The sequence below is a fragment of the Meriones unguiculatus genome, chromosome 1 (assembly GCF_030254825.1).
Source record: "Meriones unguiculatus strain TT.TT164.6M chromosome 1, Bangor_MerUng_6.1, whole genome shotgun sequence".
Lineage (NCBI taxonomy): Eukaryota > Metazoa > Chordata > Mammalia > Rodentia > Muridae > Meriones > Meriones unguiculatus.
The window spans coordinates 71559766-71584448 of NC_083349.1; the positions used below are offsets into that span (position 1 = coordinate 71559766).

Sequence of the window (24683 nt, forward strand, 5' to 3'; positions counted from 1 at the left end):
TTTAATTTGTACTAGCATTATTTTGAGACAAGGTATATCAGTTACTTTTCTGTTGCTGTGACAAAGCACACAATCAAGGCAACTTATAGAAGGAACAGTATATGAGCTTTGGTTCCAGACAGATAAGAGTCTGTTGGGATGTGGAAGCAGGTAGTTAGCAGCAGCTGGATTGGGATGCCTGGGTTCATATCTTGAGCCACAAGCAGGAAGCAGAGTGAAATCTGGGAATGATGCAAGGCTTTTAACTTCAAAGCTGGTTCCCAGAGACACACTTCCTCCAGCAAGGCCACACTTTCCAAACTACCCAAACAGCCACCAGCTGGAGCCCAAGTGTTCAAACATCTGATCCTGAGGGGACAGCTCATTTAAGCCACTATACAGTGTTTCACTGTCTATTCCTGACTGGCTTGGAACTTGCCCTGTTGACCAGGTTGGCCTGTAACCCACAGAGGACTGACTTCCTTTGCCTCTAGAGTGCTGGGATTAAAGCACAAAGAAACTTCGTAAATGGCAGTAGGTAGCTTTATTCTTTTTTCTAATCTACACATATAAAAAAGAGATAAAGGCACTTGAATCCAAGTATGGCAAGCCACATGTATAGCACGCGTCTACTCTTATACAGGTTAAAACTCCACACTCTCATGGAAATTGGCACTAACCTCCATTTTTAGTGGCTTCTATGGAAGGTGTTATGTGCATTCATTCATTTCTTCAACACGTTTGTCGAGTGTTGTATCTGCTGCTATCCCAGGCTCTGGAGACTGTGCCTCAAGAATTCAACACAGAATTGTTGTACTCATGAAGCTTATATTTAAATAAAGGAAGCCAGATATTAAACACATTTAGTAAAGTATGTGGTATGTCAGATGATGTGTGCCATGGAAAAAATTAGCAGGAACATGAGCTGCTATGAAAAAAATTAAAACAAGAGCTAGAGGCAAAAAAATGTCGAGAGAGAGAGTGTGAGAGAGAGCAAATGAGGTGCTATGTTCTGCAAGCCATTGGGGGCACTTCATCTAGGAGATTCTGGAGACTGGATCAAACGGGCAGTTTAAACCAAGGTGGAGTGAAGTTTATTAAAAGCAGACAGTCTTAGTCAGTGCTCTGTTACTGTGAGGAGACACCATGACCACAGAAACTCTTGTAGAGAAAACATTTAATTGGGGCTGGCTTACATTCAGAGGTTTAGTCCACTATCATTTTGGGGGGAAGTACAGCCCCATGCAGGCAGACATGGTGCTGGAGAAAGGTGAGAATTATGCATCCAGATCAGCAGGCAGGAAAGAGGAGAGAGGAGAGAAAAGAGAGGACAGAGGAAATAGGAGAGAGGAGAAAGAGGAGAGGGGAGAGGGATGAGGGGAGAAAGGAGAGAGGAGAGAGAAGAGAGGAGAGAGGAGGGAGGAGAGAGACAGAGACAGACTGGAAGGGAGAGAGCGAGAGTGAGGCAGAGATAGATAGATAGATAGATAGATAGATAGATAGATAGATAGATAGATAGAGAGAGAACTAGGCCTGGCTTGAGCATTTGAAATGCAAAGCCCATCCCCCCAGTGACACACTTCCTCCAACAAGGCTACACCTACTCTAACAAGGCCACACCTCCTAATCCCTGTCAAGTGGCACCACCCCCCTGATGACCAAGAGCCTGTGGGGCTGTTCCTACCCAAACCATCACACAGTCCAAGAACTAAGAATGTAGAGCCCAATAGAAAAGAGAGGTATGGTGGGTGGGGTGGAAAAGAGAGGGGAGGAGAAAAGGGGAGAAAGGAGTCTGAGATATAACAATAAATGAGGTGCTGGAGAGATGGCTCAGAGTTTATGAACACTCACTGTTCTTCCAAAGGTCCTGAGTTCAGTTCCCAGCAACCAAATGGTGCCTCATAACCATCAATAGTGGGATCTGGTGCCATCTTCTGGCATGCAGGCAAAAACTGTATAAATAATAAATAAATATAACAATAAATGAATGAGCAGTGAGGTGAGGGTTTGTCCAATGTGTAAGATGTTGGTTACTTCAGGAAATTGTGCTGTAATGCCAAGAATACTGTATTTGTAATAACTGCTTTGACCTACATTTGTTGAGTGATTGGTAGAAATGTAAGTGGACTCCCCTGACTGGGATCATTAGGAAAAATGAAATCACGGAGCGCATTATGAGAAAGAATAGCTCTAAGGAAATGTGAAAAAACAGTGAAGACAAATCTGGCTATCCCATAATTTCCACACTTCCACTGAAAGTATCTGGAGAAGAAGTAAAGTGATTCTTTTGAGTTATCAAAATAAGCCCACACGATTTACTCCTGGATTGGTGTATTCATTTCCGGATGTTTATTTAAACACCCACTAACGTGTGAGCCATCTGTGGGCCGGGGCGAGGTCCGCAGGTTCCTTGTACAGGTTGAGGGCATATTCAGATATTTGTATTTGAAATGGCAAATCCAAGAGAACGCTACATCAGACGAGACAGTGATCGCATCAGAAGAGTGTGAGCCTTCAGAAGCCACAGAAAAAGTATTTCAAATTCCATATGTACGTGTACACACACACACACACACACACACACACACGTAAAGGTAGGGTTTTTTTTGGGGTGGTGGTGTCTTTTACTTGTAGATGGGTGACCATGGGACAGGAAGTAACTTCTTCACTTAAAATACACAAATTTGTTATTTGTGTTGGTTAGTTTACATCGGCAACTCCAATGGGGAAACTAAGAGCATTCCATTAGAACCCTGGACTACAATTCCCAGAAGGCCTCGCGGCACAAACTTCGGGGGGGGGGGCTATGTCATCCGTGTGCGCCTCCGGGTACAGGCCGTAAAGTACGGCAGCCGCTGCGACAGAGGTGCTTTAGTCCGTGGCTGTGGACGCAGCACCAGACACTGCAGGAACGGTGAGGGCTGTGTATCCGAGGCGGCGGCAGCCAGAATCTGACCGCAAGTCCGGGTCTCCAACGCCGCGCCGGCTGCTAAGGTGCTGTCGCTCAGCGGCGTGCTCGCCGTGCACAGCCCGAAGGGCCAATTCAGCCAGGCTGCTGAACCGGCTGAAGGAGAAGCTGCTGGCAGGTACTGCAGCCGGGGTAGCGACCGGGCGGAGGCGTGCTCAGCAGCCGGGCGAGCGACAGGCAGGCTCCCGGAGATTTGTGTCTTCTCTTAGTGTTATTTTCTGACTGACTCAGTTTGCGAGCTCATGGCTCAAGAGAGAAAGCAGTGACCACTGAATTAACCCTGGACGGAAACCCAGCGCATCTTGGGTCTGTTACCCAAGCACAGGCGCTTTCAACAGTGGCCGTTTGAGCTTTTTACAGGAAGCATGTATGTGTGTAGACCTGGGCTCAGCTGGCATACGCTAGTCTCCACCCTGATGCTTGCAGCCCAATTCTCTATAGTTTGATCACTCCCAGGGTGCTTGTTTGGCTCTGGTGGATGAATTCCATCAGAGGAAACCCTGGCTTTGTACCCACGTTGGAAACTTAAAGATATACGTGAAAAGCACATAGATCGAGTTAGCTGGGGCTTAGCAGACATCATTTTCACTTTTTAGTGGGCATTATAGTTGATCTTCTACACAAATACAGGTTCTCGCTCCCCACCATGCAGACTAAGGTTCGAAGAGCCGGGTATATTTTGGAACTTGCTCTCCATTGCTCCAAATTCTGCTGCAATTTTTGGAGCACATTCTGAGGAACAGTAAAATAGAGTTTGGCCATTTTTCTAAGCATTCTTCCTGTTGATTCATTTGCACTGGAAAAATTCTAGAAAAGCATAGTTCATCAACACAGATCATTTAAAACAGTAGCATTAAAACAAAACAAAACCCCTTAGTTTTGTTTTGCATGTGAATATGTGTGTGTGTGTGTGTGTGGAGACCAGAGGTGATGTTGATCATCTTCAGAGATGGCTTTCCATCTTGTATGTTGAGCCAGAGTACCCCACTTGAATCCAGAGCCTGCCAGTTAGGCAAGTCTGGCTACTGAGCTTCAAGTGGCTGGCTCCCAGCACAGGGTGCCAGGCAGGCTTCACTGCCACCCTGTGTTTATGACAGAGGGCCAGACTGGTCTTCAGAACTGCATGGCAAGCCCTTCACCCTGGGAAACCCCCCACAGGGCCTTTTGCTGGATTCTCAGGTTAAGCTGTGCCTGCAGTGGCCTGTAGAGACATGAACAGTGGCTGTTCTCCCCTAACCAGGCTTATAGTCCTGTGGTTTCTGCAGGAGATAGTTGTTTAAAAAAAAAAAAAAAAAAAAAAGTCAGTTGTTCTTGGTTCTCCAGAGTTTGGGCCTAGCTTGTCTGGGCAACAGTACGGAAACCTCTTGCCTTATTTAGTGTCTCCTGGAAGACTTAATCTATTTTTGTTTGTTTTGAGATAGGCTTGGCCTCACTGTGTTGTCAAGGGTAGCTTGGAACTCACAGTGATCCTCCTGCCTTAGCTCCTGGATGTGAGGCTTTCAAGTGTACATCTCCATACCTGATTTAAATTTGGTTTTTAGACAGGAGCCAGACTATTCTGATAGAGATTTGCTAAATATAACAGGTAAAATACAAATTTAAACCTTTATTGACAAATAGGTACATTGTTTCTGACGCTAAATGCTGCCCATTTGTTAAGTGGATGGTTACCTTTGATTGTTGGCTCAAAAAATGTAGAATTCTTGGAAAGGGACTTTCAGTAAGGGGTAGGGATGGTCTGTAGTGGCTTGGTCTGTGGTATGTGAGGGATTGCTTTATTAAAGTTCATTGGTACAGGCAGACACGGCCTGCTGTGGGTGGTACCCTCCTTCAGACAGTGCATCGTGAACTGTGCCCCTGACTGTGCGATCAGCTGTCTCCAGCTCTGCAGTGATAGACAGCAAACTGGAATGGTGAGCTAAAATAAACCCTCCTCAAGTACCTTTGCCAAGGTGTTTCACTGCACGTTCGTGTGGCCAGAGCGGAGCTTTCTGTGTGCACTCCAGCCCATCAGGAGATCTCATTAGGGGAAGCACTGTGCTCTTATTGGGAGTTTTGTGTTTCCCTTATAGATGTGTTGCTTTCATTTGGCCTGCTTTGTTAGTAAAGTGAGTTTTTGACTAACGAACATGGCTTTTAGGGAAGCTTTTCACAGGATTAGAGCTCAGAAGTTTCTTGGGAACTTCATGAAGACTGATTTCATGTTTTCAAGGGTGTGCATCACCAGGCTGGTTTCTGGAGAGCAGTCACTGAGGTGTTGCAACCCCTCCCCCCAGAGCATGTGACTGGACATTCTTCATTCATATTATCGGAACTGTCCTTCCCCAGTCCTCACCACTGGTCAGAAAGCACATTCTGTCCATCCAGGTGTGACACACACTCATTATTCACAGTCAGCAGCCATAGGAAACATTCTTGCCTTCCTTACAGGGACCCTGATACTGGACAGTCCCTTCTTGGCAGTGACTGAACCTTTCAAGGCCTAAAGCTTGCTAAGATTTTCTAGTGAGAGAGGACCTTATATGTCATCCATAAACGCTCATCTGAATATTTGGTTCAGAGAGGCAATGGTGCTGTCTGCTGTCTGTGCTGTGTGCTGTGTGCTGTGTGTGTGTGTGTGTGTGTGTGTGTGTGTGTGTGCCCTGCCCCGTTCATGGGCTTCGAGGAAGTAGTGCCATAATCACAGTACGAGGAGAACCTGCCAAGGTGTGCGGAGAAACTGGAGTGAGATGATCGAGTGTGCCCTCGGCCCACATTTCCGACCTTAGAGGAGAGCGCTGTGTCTCACCCAGCATGCCCTGCGAGGTGTCCCCCTGTGTAACAGCTTCAGCGTGTGCTCGCCTCCTCTGCTGTTCCGGACAAAGCGTTCCAGCCTCTGTGTGAAGGACCAGGGTGAAGAGAGCAGTTTTACCAAGAGTTGGGAGGTACAGAATTATAGACAACTGAGTCAAAACGAAAGACTCGGTACAAATGATGTGGCTGTGGCCACATCACCAGCAAAAAACACATTTTACAATGTACAGCAGGTTCAGCATGACAGCGCGTGCTTGTGACAGTGAGTGTGAGGCCTGAATGAGTTCCAGGCTGGCCAAGGATACATGGAGAGATGCTGTCTCAAAAAAACAAAGCAACAGAAACTGTACAGCCATGGCCAAGAAGAGAGTGCTGACCACTAAACATGAGGAACCGAGTTCAATCCCTCAGACTCACATAAAGAAAAATGGGGTAGTGACACAAATTTATAAACCAGGAGCTGAGGCATGGGGGCGGGCATCTGCTTCATAAGTCCCAGGCCAGTGGGACAGCTTTTATCAGAAACTAATGTGGAAAGATGAATGACACCGGAGGTGACCCCTGGCCTCCACACACACACAGATACTTCCGAAATTACAAAAGAACACTGTTGCAAAGTCAGGGAACTAAACACTAGAACTCATTTTCTTCAGAAAAACAACTTTTACTTGTCTATTTACTTTTATATGTTTGAATGCTCTGGCTGCACGTGTGTCTGTGAACCATGTGCATGCAGCGCCCACGGAGGCCAGAGGAGGGCCTCAGAGCCCCAGGAACTAGAGTTACGGAGGGAAGTGGGCCACCACGTGGATGCCAGGAATTGAACTCCAGGTCCTCTGGAAGAGCAGCCAATTTCTTACTTGCGGAGCCATCTTTCCAGCCCCAAGAAAAACAAAAAAGTGAGTCAGTATTTAAGCTTACTCGGTGAATTCTGTAATACCCCAGCAGTGAGAAAATGACGGAAAGCTGGCTTCAACATGCCAGCTGGCCGTACTCCGTTAGCATCTCTAAGCGTCTTTGATCTCTGCCTTCCCTGGACCTCCAAGCAGAGCATGTCAGGGCAGTTTCTCCTCCACCTGGGTCTCCAGCGCCGCTAAGGTTGGAAATGTGGGCCGAGGGCACCCTCACTCATCTCACTCGGTTTCTCCGCACACCTTGGCAGGTTCTCCTCGTACTGTGATTATGGCACTACTTCCTTGAAGCCCATGAACAGGGCAGGGCACACACGGCACAGACAGCACACAGCACCATTGCCTCTCTTGGGTGTGCGTGGGTCTTTGAGCAAAGGTTTGATTCCGAGCAGAACAGCTAACACACCAGGAATGAAGCTGCTGTGTCCAGCACTGCTCAGGCATGGCCAGCATCCCTGAACTAGGAATACAGGAACTTTTTCCACCTTTTCCTGGGTTGTGACTGGCTTGCTGTGCCTTGACTGTGTGACCTGTTTCCTTCTAAGGAATCTGGAATTACGGGCTGCCACACAGGCAAGGTACCTGGGTGACTGTTTCCAAACCCCAAACAAAACTTGGATACTATGTTTCCTAAGGATTTTCCCGAGAGAAACGTCATATATACATTGTTGCATTTCAGCACAATTGCTGGGAGAGCAAGCCACACCTCTCCCTAAGCAGGAGGTTTAGAGCCCTCCAGTGTCCTATTCCTGGTTCATCCTGACTGGGGCAGGAATTTTGTTTGTTTTTTCAAGACAGGGTTTCTCTGTGTAGCCTTGGCTGTCTTGGACTAGATCAGGCTGACCTCGAACTCACAGAGATCCGCCTGCCTCTGCCTCCTGAGTGCTGGGATTACAGGCGTGTGCCACTGTACCCAGCCATGTCAGGAGATCTTCCTAAGTCACAAGTGTCCTCTAAATCCTAAATCCTATCTATTTTGAGCCTTTGGACATGGGATAGCTGTGGGACTACTGACAAGACACAGCATACAGCTTTTGGGGGCTGCTGTGACTGATTTCGTCTCAGACTTGTTCACTTTGACCCTGATAGCTCTGGAGGGGAAGCCTTGGTTTTTCACAGAGATTTATTGGATTAATTGTTTGTGAAAGAAAATTGGCAGTAATGATTGAGAGGAGAAAGATCATTTCTCCTTTTAAATTTCTGGTTTTAAAACTCCGGATCTTACCTTCAAGGACTGCTGTGGTGTATATCTGTAGGTTAAGGTGTGTTTTCAGGCTTTCTGAGGTTGCATCCATAGGCACAGGAATGCGTGTGTCACTGTCAGCCCCATAGACTGGAGACAAACTTTCATTGCTCTTGTCCACAATACTTCACATGACTCACCTGCCTGCCTTTGCTTCCCGAGTGCTGGGGTTAAAGGCATGTACAACCATGCCTAGCCCCAGAAAAACTTTTTTAAAAGAAGAAAATAAAGACACTAATGAAAAATGGGGAAGCACAATGAGAAACTAGTAAAGGGGTTTCCTTCTAGGCCATCTAAAGTCAGCCCATCCAGTGTGTGCAGGGGAGGGCTTGGGTGAACTTGTAGACTTGTTTTTCTGTGACTAGTACTGGTGATGTCCTGGGACCGATGCTGGGGTGTTCCTGGGGCTGACGCTGGGGTATTCCTGGGGCTGATGCTGGGGTGTGCTTTGCTGTGGTTTATGTGCTGCTCTTTCCTTTGTATCAGGCTTCTGCTTCCTTCCCCTGCCTGGAGAGTCAAGGCTGGAGGCCAGTGTCTCTGTCACAGAGTCACCATGCTGCTGTTCTGTGCTTCTCAGCTGTCCTGTTGTTCCCTTTGTTCTTTTGTGACTTTCCTATGTTCTTTGTCTCTGTCTCTCTTTTGAGTTTCCATTCTTCCCTGCCCTGGCTCTGCTCTTGCTACTGTCACATGGAGCCGCTTTTAATCTGCCCTCTTGCTTGGAAGTACATTTTAGGAACTGTGTTCTTTGTAATGTGCTGCAGATTTCAGATCTAAGGCAGTGGTTCTCAGCCTTCCAAATGCTTCGACCTTTTAAATCAGTTTCTCATTTTCAGTGACTCTCAGCATAAAATTGTTTTTGTTGTTACCTCGTGAATGTAATTTTGCTAATCTTACGGAGTTGTTATGTAAATATCTGATGTACAGGAAATCTGATGTAAAACTCACGTGAAAGAGACATTTGACCCCAAAGGGGTTGCGACACACAGATTTTGAACCGCTACTGTAAGCTGACAATTTGAGAATAAAATAAGGATCCTCATTCTGTTTCATATGAAAATAGTTAAGAGAGCCTACAGAATGAACTAATACGTTAGGAGGAAGGGTGGTTCCCTGGAGTGAATCTCAACTTCATCTCTACACGCCCTGAGCATGCTGGGTTGTGTCACAGGGGCAACCCGGGTTAACGCTGCTGATCAGATCACTTTAATAAGATTACCCCGAGTTTCTAGATAAGCCCAGTGAGCATCCTTAAAAGCAGAAGAGGCTCATATCTTTTAGTTTTGTCGGTCTCCTTGTGGGGCTCCTGTCCCCTCCATGTCCCTCTATCCCACCCCTCTCTTCCTCCATAAGACTCCCTACGCTCTGCCCAAAGTTTGCCCTGAGCGTCAGCATCTGCTTCAAGCACTTGTTTGGATCCTTTCAGAGGACCCTCTAGAGTAGACTCCCATCCTGTCTCCTCTCATCCACCGCTTCTAGTCTGTCCTGTTTGCCCTTCTGAATGAGATGTCAGCATCCTCCAGGGGGCCCTGCAGAGACCGATGCACTAACTGAGGCCCATGCATGGACAGGACCTAGATGCCCTGTGCAGATGTGGCCAATTGGCAGCTCAGTCTTTATGTGGATCTCTGGGTGAGGGGAGCAGGGGCTGCCTCTATTATGAACTTGGTTGACTGCTCTCTGATCACTGGCCCCTGATGATGCAGCCTTGCCAGGTGTAATGAGCCTGTAAGACAGCAAAGCTGTCAGGAGCAACGTTAAGAGACATTTTTGGTGATAGTGACTGGGCAACACCTCTAAGACATTGAGAGCTTGTAAGACAGCAGAGCTGTTAAGGATAGAGAAGAAGATATTCGTAGTAATAGTAACTAAGAACGCTCTTAAGGCACCTGACATGTGTGCGTGCGTGTGAAAGTGATAAGTTAAAGCTTATCTTTGGGATAAATGTATAAAAACTGGAGCCAGAGCCCACTCAGGTGCAGCAGGCCAGATTCTTTGGTGAGTACGCTGAGAGACCGCCACTAACCAGCCAATTCCCGAATGGCTGCTTGAAAAGCCCAGACCACCTTAACAAACCGGTTCTGACCACCTTATCAGACCGGCCCTGGAAGGCGGCTCCCGAGCAACCGCAGCTTCCTTCGCATCTGAGGCCTGGCTGGAGCAGGGACGCTCTGAGGCCCGTCAAGTCATCAGAAGACTCATCTGAGATCCGGCTGGAACTGCGAAGTTCCGGGACCTAGAAGACACCCGATGCTGGAGACAAAAGTGTCCGAGCCCGTACCTGTGGCCAGGTTGTATTCCCCATAAGATGTATAATGTGCTTTGCAATTCTTAGACATCTGTGTGATTTTTGTGATTAAAGCAGCATTCAAAAATCATTCTGGCGTTGGCTTTTATCAATACCTTGCCGCCCTTTGTGGCGCTTGGTTAAAGTCCTCCGGCATAATTAAGCGCTTGTGACACCAGGCCGTGGAGGAAGAGGATCCAGGCAGTCCTGATGAGACTTAACAAGCTGTGGGCAGATGGCAATGGTGGAGAACTCCCCCTTTCAGTGGACTAGGGAAGGGGATGGGGGGGAACAGAGTGGGAGGATGGGACTGGGGGAGTTCAGAGAAGGGGCTACAATCGGGATATATAATGAATAAATTGTAAAAAAAAATTAAATGGAAGGAAGAAAGGATATAATAAATGACATGATTTTTTAAAAGAATTATTTTTTATTAAAAATTAAAAAGTGGAAGAGGCACAAGACAGTTGGCCATGTGGCAGCGGAAGCTGCAGTGGAGCAGTTGCTGTCTGTGAGAAGGAAGGGACCACAAGGCTGGGAGCAGCCTCCAGGAGCTGAAGAAGCGAGGCACTCCATTCCCTCAGGGAAGCTTTGAGCCGAGCTTGGAGCGCAGCCACGCCTAGACTTCTTTTTAAACTGATGTCATTGTCGGAGCCCATTGTGAGCTGCCTTAGGTTTCTGACCTGAGAACCACAGCCAGGACAGCAGGGCTGCTGTGACCCCTGCCGACACTTTGTTACACAGTAGGAAACCAACCCGCACCTTTACGCCAGTCCCTTAACATGGAAACTAAGTTTCTACTTCCCACTTTAAACAGGAATGCCTAACTGCAGGCTATAAAAGCACAGTGGAAATTTCACAAGTATCACAAACAAGGCTGATAATACATTACTTATGATTGTTATTTCCACCAATAATTGTTCTTAACTTAATACATTTGCCATATTTCTCCTTAGCTCTCTATTCATGCTTATTTGTTACTTTGCTTTTGTGTCTGTCAGTGACACCAGAGGAGGGTGTTGGATCCCTGGAGTTACACTTGTGGTTGGTTATAATCTGCCCATGGGTGCTGGGAACTGAACCCCAGTCCTGGGAGATCAGCTCCTAACCATAGAGCCATCTCCAGCCTCTGCCTAGGCCTATGTGAAGACTGAGTTCTGCTTCATGGTTCTCTCTCCTGTTTTTTTACGTAACAAAAATGTTTTACATCAGTATTTTACAACAGTGAAGTACAGTTGTGTGATCAGTTCTCCAGCTCGGGCTGCTGAGGCTGTTGCCAGAGTCCTGCTTATATGGCTGCTTTAGTAGAAGCGTCTTTTAAGTAGGACCTTTCATTCACTTTGAATTACTAAGATTCCCAGAACTGTAATGGCACCCGCTTAAGCTGCTAGAGAATTAGGGAGACCCCAGTCAGAGTTTCCAAGTGTAGGCAGCTGTGGAAAGGCAGCCTGTTGTGCCCTTGCTAGAGGCCAGTGTACTAGGAGACAGGCTTTGAGATGTACAATGGTTTTCTTTTTTTAATTTAAAAAGATTTAAAATTATTAAAGACTAAATTTCAGTGAACATAGAAAATTTGGAAAATGAAATGGTAATTATGAGAAAACCCCTTTTAATTTTTATTTTCGGTTTATTTAAATTATATCCCAAGGGTGCCCCTCCCTCCTCTCCTCTCAGCCCCCCCATTTCCCTTTTCTCCCCTTCCTCTCTCCCCAAGAAAAGGGGAGCATGTCCCTCCAACCCCGTATCAACCCTCCCCAGCACATCAAGTCACATCAGGCCTGAGCATATACAGAGTTTTTACCTCATGAGCAAGTGCTGCCATCTGGAGAATATTGATCTCTTCAGGGCCACTGAAGGTGAATGGCCTTCGATCTTAGTTCTCGAACTTTTAGGATTCTACTTAGAGATAAAGGGCCCATCCCAGCGCGGGTCCTGGGAATCAGAGGCATTTGGGATAGGCTTTATGAGTGAGTCGGGCTTGAGCTAGATTCTGAAGATTAAGCTTTGCGGGCTAAGGAGCTGGGACTTAGGAACTGAGTTTGCTGTGAGCTGCGCAGGGTGCATGCTGAGGGTTTCAGAAACAGTTCTGACACGGTCTGAGCTGCGGAAGGAAGGCTGCAGAGGAGAAGGGCAGTGGTCAGGCTGCTGGCGGTGGGGCCGAGGAGACCAGGCAGTTTGTTTGAACTTCAACCCCACCTTCTATTCTTCAGCCATGAGGAGCTGGGCAACATTCTTAGTCCCTATGGGCCTCAGTTTCTGCATGTCTGTGCTAGAGATACTAGCATGACTTACCAGGGTTAAATGGGGGAATGAAAAGACAGAGTGGAAATTGAATGGTAAGCTGCTGTCAGTGTTGATGATAATCTTTTCCAGTTTGCCGGCCATTTTGCCTCACTTCCTCTGAATTCTGAACTGTGGAGTTACATTATGTTCCTATGGTAAATACTTAGATCCTTACAAAAAATCATCTGCTTTTCCATAAAGAAATTGTGAAATCCACTCTCCCATCCCTGGTGGGCTGTGTGTAAGGACAAACAGAAGGAAGTGGCAGCCCCCATGCTGCGGTCCTGTCTGGCTGAGGCGGCTCTGGAGGCTCTCGCTGCAGCTGCAGTTCTCTCTGTTGTACTGATTGGCCATGTTCCTCTTTTCTTGATTGTGTACTGCCTGCTGCTAATCATCTTTAATGGTTTGTTAGCTACCATGATGGCTTTCGCTTTGTTTAGTAATGAGTCCTGTCAGGATTTCATCGGCACTTGGACATGGCTAATTATACCATGTATTTTTTATGGTTCCTGTATAAAATCCCAGTGCATCCTTCGAGACTGCTTTGAATCTTCATCCTTTCATTGACTGGTTTGAGGCATTTGCTGTGTTTAATATTTGGGAATGGGAAGATACTCTTTTTTTCCCTTTCTTTATTTAGACTGTCTTAGTTGCCCAACATCATCTAACTGGAGTCATAAGGCCCCAAACTATGTTCAATGTATATTCTTTACAGCCTTGCACCGCATAGGCCGCTAAATTATGGACAAGATATGCAAATGTTTGACAAAGTTTCCCAACAGATTGTGAAAATGTTTCTTTCTTTCATAGAGGTTGGGATTGGAAGATGAACAAAGATGCTGAGCAGGATGTGGTTGGGCCCAAGGTCAGCCTGTCAGAATGTTTCCTTTCTACTTTGGTGTTCTCTCAGTGGTTGTCTGTCACAGAGGCGCCTGGTCGGTCCTGCTGTCCAGAAGGTTAGAGTCTGTGATGATGGAGCAGAGCCAAGAGCTCCCACCTCGGAGCACAGGCAGATGGCGGAAGCACTTGGGGTGGTGTGGGCCTTTGAAACCCCCAGCTTCCTCCCAGTGACACACCTCCATCCAGGCCATGGCTCCCAGTCATCCCCAGACAGTGCCAGCAGCTGAGGGCGCGTACTCAGACATGTGAGGCCACCCTCACGCAAGCCACAGTGACCTACATGTTGACCTTCATTGACTTAAAAATGAAAGGATGAATGAAACCCAGGGGCCGGGGAGATGGTCAAGGTCTCCAGCGTGTGTTGTCCTTACAGAGGACCCAGGATCAATTCCCAGCACATATCTGATGGTCACAACGAGCCGTAACTCCAGTTCTGCGGATCCGGCACCTTCTTTTCATGTTTGAGGGCAACAGGTACTCATGTGCTCACACATACATGCAGATGAACCATTCACATAAAAAGAAAAGAAAAGGAAAAAAACCCTAAGATTCCTTAACTGTAATGAAAAAACAAACAAACAAATTGCCAGACATGGTGATGCAGGACTGCAATTCCAGGGCTTGGCATTGGAATATTCCAGGACTGACAAAGGAATATGGCAAGTTCAAAGCCAACTTGAACTACCTGTCTCAAAAATAAAATAATAAAATAAAATAAAAGTATAATTTGCATGGACAAGTATCTTTCCTGTTCATCACAATGCCTATAAATAACAAGGCTATGAATCAAACAAGTAAACTAAAATTATTTTAAATTTAAATCTTAATTTAAATTTAAATTCTATATTTTGAATTTTAAATATATTTAAATTTATATTAAATATTTACTATATAAATCTATATTAAAATATAAATTCTATATTTAGATTTCTTAATATATGATGTTTCTTAAATAAAAGGAAGTTACAGATTATAAATCCTACTGGAAGATTGTGTGTGTGCGTGCGTGTGCGTACACACACACTAGTGCTACCATGCCTGGCTCTTCACAAGTTCTGGGAATTTGGACAGTGTTTGCATGGTAAGTGCTTTTCCCACTGAGCTCTCATCTCCAGTCCTGGGAGGGTTTTTTTAACCCTTGGGATTTTTATAAAAACAGGACCATTTTGTTAACTGTGCTTTTTAATTAAAACATGTTTTATTCAGTAATTATAAGTGAAGGAGAGACACTGAGGTTCCTCTGAGGATGGCTCAGTAGTGCTTACTATGCAGGCGTGAAGCGTGAAGGTCCTCGGCACTCAACATAGATGCCAGGCGTGTGGCGTGTGCCCCGATGTTGAGGGGCGGAGACAGGCTGGCTACCCAGTGTAGGCAGGAGCTCAAGGCCCACACACAGACCCTACCTAAGCGAGTGTGGAGGGGGATTCAGGGGAGATACCCCACTGTCAGCCTGTGCCCCCACAGACGCACACAGGAAGGCAGCAGGGCCCTTTCAGAGGATAAATGCTTTGCCTGTGTACGGAAGTGCCCTCCACTAAATACAAGTGTACTGTTTTAGGCGCTTGGGAGGGAGGGAAGAGAGAAGGTGGAGCCCTGTGTGCCGGGTGGGCACTTGGCACAGGAGAAGGAACAGTGAAGAGAAAGTTTGGGTGTTAAATTTGTCCACTGCCACAGGCTCACGCCTGCCGGGCACCCCCCCCCACAGGAAGAGTGTTCGGACATGAGTGAGCCATGGTTTACTGGCAGCTGTGTGCACTGTTCTTCAACATCACGAGAGTTCGCAGTCTGTTCTGATACAAGGTTTCACCAGTTGCCTTAGCTGTTTCTTACCTACAGAACGGAAATGATTCTTGTTCTGTAGGTGAAGGTTATTTTTTACATTATTTGGTATTTTCTAAAAGATTTGCAATAAACAAATCACTTTTGTGTCAGAACAGAAACATAACAAAGACATATTTACATTAATAATTTGTTCAGGCTCCCCCCCCCAGGCTAAATTGGTTGAGGTCACTGAGACATTTGCTTTCATTCCTCCCACAAAATCCTGAGCCTGTGCAGTGCTCTGTTACTGAGAGCGCTTGTGCATTCCAGGCGTGTTTGCAGAGCATGATGACTGAGGATGTAAACACATCTGGCGCGGCTTTATTTGGTACAAACTGCTTTGGCGTTCAGCTGGGAAGGCTGACTGTCGGGCAGAGAGCTCAGGGTCCTCAGATGACGGGAACGGGACTACAACAGCCCCGGTGCGGCTCGGCCGGAAGCTCTGCGCTTCACAGAGATCTGGATCAGGCATCCATGTTTTCCCTTTCTCACGCTTTCAGTTTTATGTTCCACATTTCTTAAAAGGACTAAGGCATTCTTTTTTGGACTTATTTTGGATCACATTTTTGTTAGAAAATAATTCGTAACTTAATAGATGTGTCTGATAGACTGTGTTCCTTACTTTGTCTGCTGTTGTGATAAAATACACAACAAAAGTCTCCCTGGACTCCCAGCTCCTGGGCTCCATCCAGTATGGTGGAAAGGCATGGTGGTCGGAGCAGGGCCCCCGGCATACAGTCTAGGGAGCGGAGCGTGACGGACCCTCATACTCCGCTGGCCTGGGACCTCAGCCCGTGGACGGTCCAGCCTACACTAGGGTGACTCTTCCGCCTTATGTAACCCAGTGTATGCAGTTCCTTACTCATGCCTCCAAAGGTCGCCATCAGTGCTTCCTAGTCTCCTCAAGTGACAACAGAGGTTAGCTGTCCTGTGTGGCACACTCGCGTTATTGTGAGGCCATATACACAGACATCTTTACAAGCAAACTTTTTCAGTAAACAACTCCATCATGTGTATGATGTGTCTTTGCTTGTTTGAGGCAAGGTCTCAAGTGGCCAGCACTGGCCTGAACTCCTGATCCTCCTGTCAGTGCCCCTCAAGTGCTGGAACTAGGGGTGTGCACCACCATGGGACTACGCTGTGTCCCTCCGCCAGCCCCGGGTGGAGTGCGACATTTTCTTTCTAGCTCGGTTAAGAAGATGTGGGTGACTGTAGCCTCTGTTGGTGCAGACTTGCTGGTTGGTTTCGGTCTAGCTGTGCACATGGCTTTTCAGCTGTCACGCTGCACGGAGCACCACCTGTGCAGGTGGCCCTGCCTCCCGTCCTTCCAGGTGGCGGTGCTCCGTGTGCTGCATGAGCGTTTTGTGTACTCTCCCCTCACAAGGCCGGCCACCCCGGAGGCAATGCTCTTCCGCCACGGCCGAGAGCCTTTCTGCCGTCGAGAGCATCCTTAGCAGTCTCTCCTGCTCAGTACTCTTTCATGTAGTCGCTCTTGATTAACAGGCAGCATGCTGGATTATTTGATTGTGCTTTTTTACTTTCTTTGTTTGTTCGAGGCCGAGTCTCATTCTGTAGTGAGCTGGCCCGGAGCTCACCACTCCTGAGTGCTAGGACGAAGTCTTCAGGCCGTCCACTGTGAAGACTGGCGACTGTGGGTGCCAGCTCGCTTCTTCCCCAGATCACACCTGTGTGTAGTAGGGTGGAGCGGCTTCGCTGCTTCCTGTCATTCTAGGGCGATAGGTGCTCAGTTGTGTCTCAGATCAGGGTTGAAGCTGGGAGGCCCAGCCTGTGCCTGCAGGTTCTTCCTGGGCTTTGCTCTGCCTGTGGCCTTATTTCTCTTAAACCCTGAGTTTGCTTTTTTTTTCACTGCTCTGTGAGGTTATGTGCGTAATGCCTGTGGAAAGCGTCTAGCTTTTCCTCACAGTTCTTCAGTACACAAAGTGGCTCAACAGCTCATGTCGTCCTTGTCCCCGAGGACTTCCTGTGTCATCAGGTACTTTCCCTGCTGAATTTCAGGCCTGCTCAGTTGCACTAACTGCGTGTTCTGTATACACCTGAAATCAATTTTATCTAAACAAGTTCTGTTGGGAATCTTGAATGTGGTTGATTTTTCTTCTTTAAAAAAAAAAAATCCTGTAGTTTTTCATACTGCGGAGAAAACAACACTCATCAGAAAGAAAAAGCTTTTTCTTTTCTTAGAAAAAAGAAGCAATTTCTTCAGACAATTTTACATGTTGAAGGATTTGGGTGTGAAGAAAATTGGTTCACAAGCCAGGCATAAGTAGTGGCACACACTTTTAATCCCAGCATTCCATTCAGGAGACAGAGTGGTGGATATCAAGGCCAGAGCTACCCAGTGAGACCCTGTTTCAGAAAAACAAAACAAAACAAAAGGTTGAAATCCACATCAAAATAGGTGTGCATAAAATATGCTTTAGATAAAATTATTCTGGGAGATTGGACTGATGTCTGTGTAATGTGAAAGGAAGGCTGTGCTTCCCTTCCCCCTAAATTAACCAGTTAATTCAGCAAAAGCTGGGGGAACACGAGTGCTCTGAGGAGGTTCTAGAGAGATGCCTTGACAAGCTCTCTAATGATGAGGAAAGCTGGCTGCTCTACAGATGTCTTAGACCAGATGCCGAGGGCAGAGTGGGCCGGTGAGGAAATTTGACCCTACATGGCGTACAGATGTGAGGCTGACCCGGACCTAGCAGGAGGAGACCAGCTGGTGTCTCCGGTGAGGCTGGCATGCCTCACGACTGAATAGGTATTGTTGGCCACATTTCCCCACCCTGGGTGTGGGGAGGAGGCAGAAGTCTCTCCAGGAGTGCCAACGAGTTAGGGTCAGCAGTCATGAAACTGAGCTGGCTCTTTCAGTCTTCAGAGGCTAGGTCGGTTTGTTCCTTTCCCCTTTCCTCTTAATTTTCAAACATTTCATAAGAGCAGTGGAAATTGAAGCTGACACTGAGTTGCTGTGCAGAGCTGTTCCTTCCGTGATGAAGACAGTCAAAGCCTAGCACTTTGGGTTTCTAAGTTTAAAAGATGTTCTTCATCCTGAGTAATAGTCCCTGCTCCTGCCCTTTTTCCTTTTTTTGTACAATCTTGAATTGTGAACTTTCAAGTCAAGCTTGAGCTGAGTAGAGGGAAAGTTATTTTAGTCCGAAATCCCAAGTCCCAATGAGCACAGAATGCATGGCATTGTCTGCAGGGTGTCTACTTGCATGTTGCATGCTTTAGCACATCTGTGAATAGCAGCATTTCACAGCCCCGGTGTCCACCCCGGGACTAAGTGACTCCAGACCCAGCTCTGGCTCAGGCGACTGAGGAGATCCCACAGGAGCTCAGTTCTGTGTGGGCCTGCCTTGTTTCTTCTTTGCCATGTCTTTTTGGTGGTGAGTTGGAGGTTTGGTTTGTCCGGATGGCTTTCCCAAGTGGCTTATAGGTGACTGAGTAGAGCATAGTTTTACTCTCGTTAGATGCCAGTTTAAGGTAAAGTGAAAACAGCCATCTTTTAGGTCATCAGTTCTCAGTGGCTCTATTGAAATCACAGTCATGTTAATAATCTTGCCTTTTTTAAAACTTTGCAATCTCAGAATAAAAAAAATAAAAATCAAAGAACAGGCCTATCAGATTATGTCAGAGGCAGTCCCTCTTCCTATTACCATGGAACCCACTTGGATACTACGCTGTCATGGGCTACATCTGTGCAGGGGCTCTAGGTTATCTCCATGCATGTTCCTTGGTTGGAATATGAGTCCCTGGGGAGAACCCTGTGTTCAAATTTTCTGGTTCTGTTGCTCTCCTTGTGGGGTTCCTGTCCTCTCCAGATCTTACTGTTTCCCACTTCTTTTTTTTTTTTTTTCAATGCAGTGTATTCAGGAACCTTGAATAATCATCTGACCCGGGGGAAAGCCAGCCCACAGCTTAAATAGCCTCTGGGTAGCCAACCCCAGCATGCCACGTGGGCAATGCAGATAGGTCCACATACATGGAAGCAAGCCAGATCCTCAGTCTTAGCCAAATGTGGAGTTGTTTGTGACAGAGAGCACTCACCATCGAGGGGGGAGCAGCCTTACCAGGCCACAGAAGATGACAGTGCAGCCACTCCTGATGGGATCTGATAGACTAAGATCAGAAGGAAGGAGAGGAGGACCTCCCCTATCAGTGGACTTGGGAGGGGCAAGCGAGAAGAAGGGGGAGGGAGGGTGGGGCTGGGAGGGGAGGAGGGAGGGGCTTATGGGGGGATACAAAGTGAATAAACTGTAATTAATAAAAAATAAAAAAAAGATTAACCCCCCCCAAAAAAAGAAGGCTGAGTGTATAGCTCAGCAGAGGGGAGTATGCTTAGCATGTGTAAAGACACACAGAGAGAATAAATTTTGCTTCTTACAATCAGTAAAAAAAAAAAAAAAAATCAAACAAACAGAACCAGAATTCCTACCACACGTGCACTGTGATCGGGAATGGAATGTATGTGTTCATTTTAAATTTCTGATACAAGAAGTGTTGGAAGATATGCTATATATTTTTAAAACTTTACCAACAGGACTGGTGAAATGGCCCAGTGGTTAAGGACATTTGTTCCTCCTGTGGAGGACCTGCGTTCAGTTCTAAGCACTGACGTGATGGCTCTCAGCCACCTTTAAGTCAAGTTCCAGGAGGTCTAACTCCTCTGACTTCTGCTGGCACCAACACTCATGTGTGTATATAAATATGTGCATACAAAAATACTCGTGCACATAAAATACAAATAAATAAATCTTAATTTAAAAAAATTATGCCAGGGTTTTTCAGTAAGTCCTAAGTACATGAAGGGGATCTCATGCCATCTAAAAAGGACCCACAGGCTGGGGGACAGAAGGAGAACACAGGAGGTCTTTGGGAGTCTCCAGCTGTTGCCTAAATGTCTACAGTTATAACAGAAAAGTGAAGAATTACACACATAGCCACTCCTCATGCCTGTGTGAAAGACTGCCAGCTTTGTATTAAGCTGATATTGTCTCTGTGTGGTCGGGAACGCAGATCCCTAACAGTTTCTAACGGTGGATGTGTGCAGGCATCATTTGGAAGGCCAGTAGATGAGCCACCCCGTCAGGTGTTAACCACACCAGGGCCCTTCCCTTGGGAGAGTTGTCTTTAGTGTCCTCCCTTTTCACACAGCAACGCCCTAAGAGCTGCCGCGTCGCTGTGGCCTGTTTAATTTCCCACATACCAAGGAAAACATCTAGTCCTTGCCTTCCATCTGCTTTATGTACACAATTTATATTGAATACCTACTGTTGTCCATCTTTTGGAGGTGAGGGTTTGGAAGCTCCAGAGCATGGGAGATTAACAGGGTGGCTTTGCTGTATGGTAGAGTTGGGGACAGATTGGCCAGAAGGGGACAGGAGCTCCACAAGGAGACCAACAAGTCCAACAAATCTGGGCCCTGGGGGTCCTGCAGAGACTGACCATCAACCAAGAACCATGCATGGAGAGGACCTAGACCCATGCTCAGGTGTAGCCCATGGCAGCTCAGACTCTGTGGGGGTGCCTAGTAAGGGGAGCCTTTGACATTGAATCTGTTGTCCCATCTTCGATCACTTCTGCCTGGAGGGGTGGTCTTGCCAGACCACAGAGGAAGAGGAAGTCCTGATGAGACTTGATGGGCTAGGGTCAGATGGTTAGGGGAGGAGGGCTCCCTGTTTCTGAGGACTAGGGGAGGGGAAAAAGGGTAGAAGAGGAAGGGAGGGACCAGGAGGAGATGAGGGAGGGGCTACAATCAGGATGTAAAGTGAATAAATTATAAAACAAAATACAAGAAAAATGAAAAGGGTTTGTTGTTTAGTGAAGAGAAGAAAATCGAGGTGGTTCACTTGGCTTGTTCCCAGGACATCCAGAATCCAGAAACCAACATGGATGCTGGATTCTTGGCAAGCATAAGCATCCAATCCAAGCATGGTATGTAGCAGTCTACTGTAGGTGCATTCAAAGGCTCAGTGTGTGGCACAGCAGCATGATTTTCTCACAAGCACACACAGTGCGTTTCCCCTCCCGACCTTCCCCCACGTCTGGTGTTTATGCATGTGAAAACCAGAGGTCAACCTTGGGTGTCTTTCCTCAAGAGACGGTCACCTTGGTTTTGGAGACAAGGTCTCTCCTGTTATCACCTGGGGCTTGCTGACCTCGTTAGCCTGGTGGGCAGTGAGCCCCAGAGATCCACTTAACTCTGCCTTCCAAGCACTGCTTTCCAGATACGCCACTCTGCCTGGCTTTGTGTGTGCTGGCTTCTCCCCGTGGAGCAGCACTGAGCCGTCTCCCAGGCTTGCTCTGCTGCCTGTGGGAACTCAGTGAGACCATGTGGTCAGGCCGGTGCTAACTCTGAATCGCTCTGTGCTTCCGTGTGTAGTGTTACCATTGCCCACTGGGGGCAGAAACTGTTGCCTTAAATTCTTTGCTTCTTCCCAGGAGGCACCCATTATTTCCCTCCTTTAAGATTAGCTGATTCTGGGGCAATTAGAGGTACTTAAGCACTTCGCCATCTGTGAGGGAGCCGTAACTGCCTTTCCACCAGTTCAAGCTGGAGCCTCTGCTCCAGCCTTAGCTCCTCTGCCTTCCCGAGGGATGCTGACTCAAGGCTGCTGAGCTAAAGACAAAAGCCACATGTCCCAGGGCTGCGGCTGAGTGTGGAGTTATATGAAGTTGGTTTTTGCCAGGTCTAATGAAACTTTCAAAACAGTGATTCCGAGGCCCTGAGGACTTTCCTTCTGTGTTGTTTGTGCTGAGGAATATGAGCCGTGTGCTGTGAAGGTGGCTTCGTCACGGCCTTCGGCTGTCACAGCTCTGCACACTGCGAAGTTACAACATCCCTTTACAGGTTCATCATCAATAAATTTACATTTTTGCAAGATACGTTGAGGTTCCAGACAGGGTGTCACTAACATAACCTACTGAGAACTTATGTGGCCCTGGCTGGCCTTGAACTCACAGACATCTGCCTGCTACTACCTCCCAAGTGCTGGAATTGAAGGCTTAGCAGCACAGCTGGCCAGAGTGTCGGTCTAAGAGTCACGTGAGCACAGACTCATTTCTCCAGGAAACCATAGTCCCTCCACCCTTCTCTCCACTCCATGAGAGCTTCCTAACAAAACCAGAGTTTGTCCAGGAGGGCGGTGGAGAGCACACATCATGCAGAGACGCCTTGGGAGAAGTGGCCTGTCCTCAGCTGAGCGCCTTAGCTCGGCGAGCTTGGGCACAGTCTTACTGAGAGCACACGCTGCTGTTTAAGGCGCTTCTGTTGTGCTTGGTGTTCTAGACTTGTGTCACCCGGTTTCCAGTACTTTAGTTAGTGAGCGACCAGTTCCTAAGACGGCGTTAGCACCTCCTGGACTAGAAGCAGGTCACTTCCCTTGCGTCCCTGGTGAAATTGTCGGTTCTGGGACACCCTGATGTGGTTTGTCATTCCGTTCTTTCCACTCGAGGGCACAAAATGCTCCCGTTTTGCAGAGTGTCGTTTCCAAAGTCCACACGTCCTCACGCTCGCCCTGCTCAGACATGGTGTGACGTGTGTAAGCGATTCAGGCCTTCCTTTCACACCGCAGTGTCTCAAGGCTCACACCACGCGGCACCTCCTACAAAGGAAACGCTGTGTAAGCGCTTGTTATACCAGTTATTTACGGGTGATGGCAAATCTGCACATAACCAGCACGATCCTTTTATTTTTAGAGTATTTCAAATCTATGGTTAATTGAATGTGTGTATCTGGAACTCCCGGTGCAGAGAACAGAATGTGTTTGCAGTTTCCTAAAAAACCAGAGTGCCTAATGTAAGAGTCATTTTGGAAATTTGTAATAATAGACCATAAAACCATTTTAATGGTTTTGTTTTTCTTTCTCTTGTTGGCTGGTATGGGGTGGTTGTGAGTGCTTTCCACACAACAGAAGCAAACCCACGAGCAATTTCAGGGTGTTGTTTTGGCTTCACTTTCTTTCAGGTGGGGAGTACGGATGGAATGCCTTTGTAGACTGCATGCTGAGCAGCCCTGCGCTGCTCATGGTGGCTTCGCTCATTCCTGTCCTAGAGCTGCAGCGCCTCAGAGACCTGAGGACGCTACCCACACGCTGGCTCCTACTGGGAAGCGAACAGAGGGAAAGCCAATGGGAAGGGGCCTCCATGCCGTTTTCCTCTTCAAAGACCTTTCTGTGATGCAAAGTGCAGAACTTAAGCAGCACGTGGTGTCTCCATTGGTGATCCTCACAGCTGGGAGACGGATCCAGTAGGGTTGCAAGTTCTAGATCAGCCTGGCTACACAGTTAGACCCTGCCCCCAAAGAAAAGTCACAGCAGAATTAAAAACAAGTATGGTGCTTGACATTTTCAGGTCTCTGTTGCTTGAGCAAATTGGCAGTTGCTCATCACATCAAAGCTTATTTGCTGTGAGTTTAATAAAGATGATCTATGTGCTTTTCCGCATGCCTTGTTCTTGTGATGTTCAGAATTATTTGTATTTATTGCTGGGATGGAGGGTGTTTCCCCCATGTATGAGTAACAAGACAGTTACTATCGTGTTGGATTTGACCTATGTCATGCCTCTGCACTTTTTAAAGTGACTTCCCAGCTGTAGAGATGAAGGTGCCCAGGTTAACACTGGAGAAGCCTGCATGTGCCTGTGTTCTGGAGTGAATAGACCTGGCGGGAGCACTAATTCTCTGAAGTAGAGGGGAACTCCCCAGGGCCCACCCTAATTTGTCTGCTCTTCTCTTCACCACTTTAGGAAAGTGTAGCTAAATGAGCTGGTCTCCTAGCAACTCTGCTTCACAGGGGCTGTTTCTAACGCAGTGTCGCAGTGAGCTCACCTGCATTGTTGTGTCACCCGTGGTGAGTCACTGTGGGCATTCCCACTTTCCCATGCATCTGCCAGTGAGCAGCTGCCTCCCTGTGCTGCTGTGCTGGTTGCCCTCATGACACATGCTGAACCCTGCCAGCAGCTTCTCCAGCCCTGCTAGCATCTGTGCCACTGTGCTCGCTCAGTTAATCAAGTGATATAATGAAAATTAAAGCCACTGACGTATTTCCACACTTTAGATGTTGAATTATTCTTGAACTTATTATTGGAGTTGGTGAATACTAGGTGACCCTTATTTAGCCGGAGCTCAGCTATAAGTTTCAGCCAGCAAGGCACAAGGCAAGAAGCAATGTAGACAGGCAGTGTGCGCCCAGGTGCTGGCGACAGTTAGTGACACATGGATGTCACTAAACACAGATATAGCTCAGCCTCCCACGTCCTCAACCCCATGTGCCAAGCGTGGGGGAGGGGGCTTCAGGAGCTGTGGGGGAGGGGGCACTGTGGCGAGGGAGCACAGTTGGAAGTTTTGATTTCTGCCTGCCCTGTCCTAAGCTGGGCTGTGAGCATTTCTTAACCCCATTGTTTGTCATCTCCAAAATACTAAGGATTTAGTGTTATCTTGTTACTAAAAGGTGACAGGGAACCTCACAGACCATGGTGGTCACGACGCTGTAGAGG

General features: G+C 47.2%; 1 non-coding gene across 1 annotated transcript in view; it reads left to right on the top strand.

The window, feature by feature from the left end:
• The first annotated feature begins 2829 nt into the window (after window positions 1-2829).
• Window positions 2830-24683, top strand: part of LOC110540886 (uncharacterized) — a 40909-nt gene continuing 19055 nt past the window's right edge. Inside the window, exon 1 of the transcript XR_009594338.1 lies at window positions 2830-3065. This is a non-coding gene — a transcript (uncharacterized LOC110540886). The remainder of the gene's footprint in view (window positions 3066-24683) is intronic.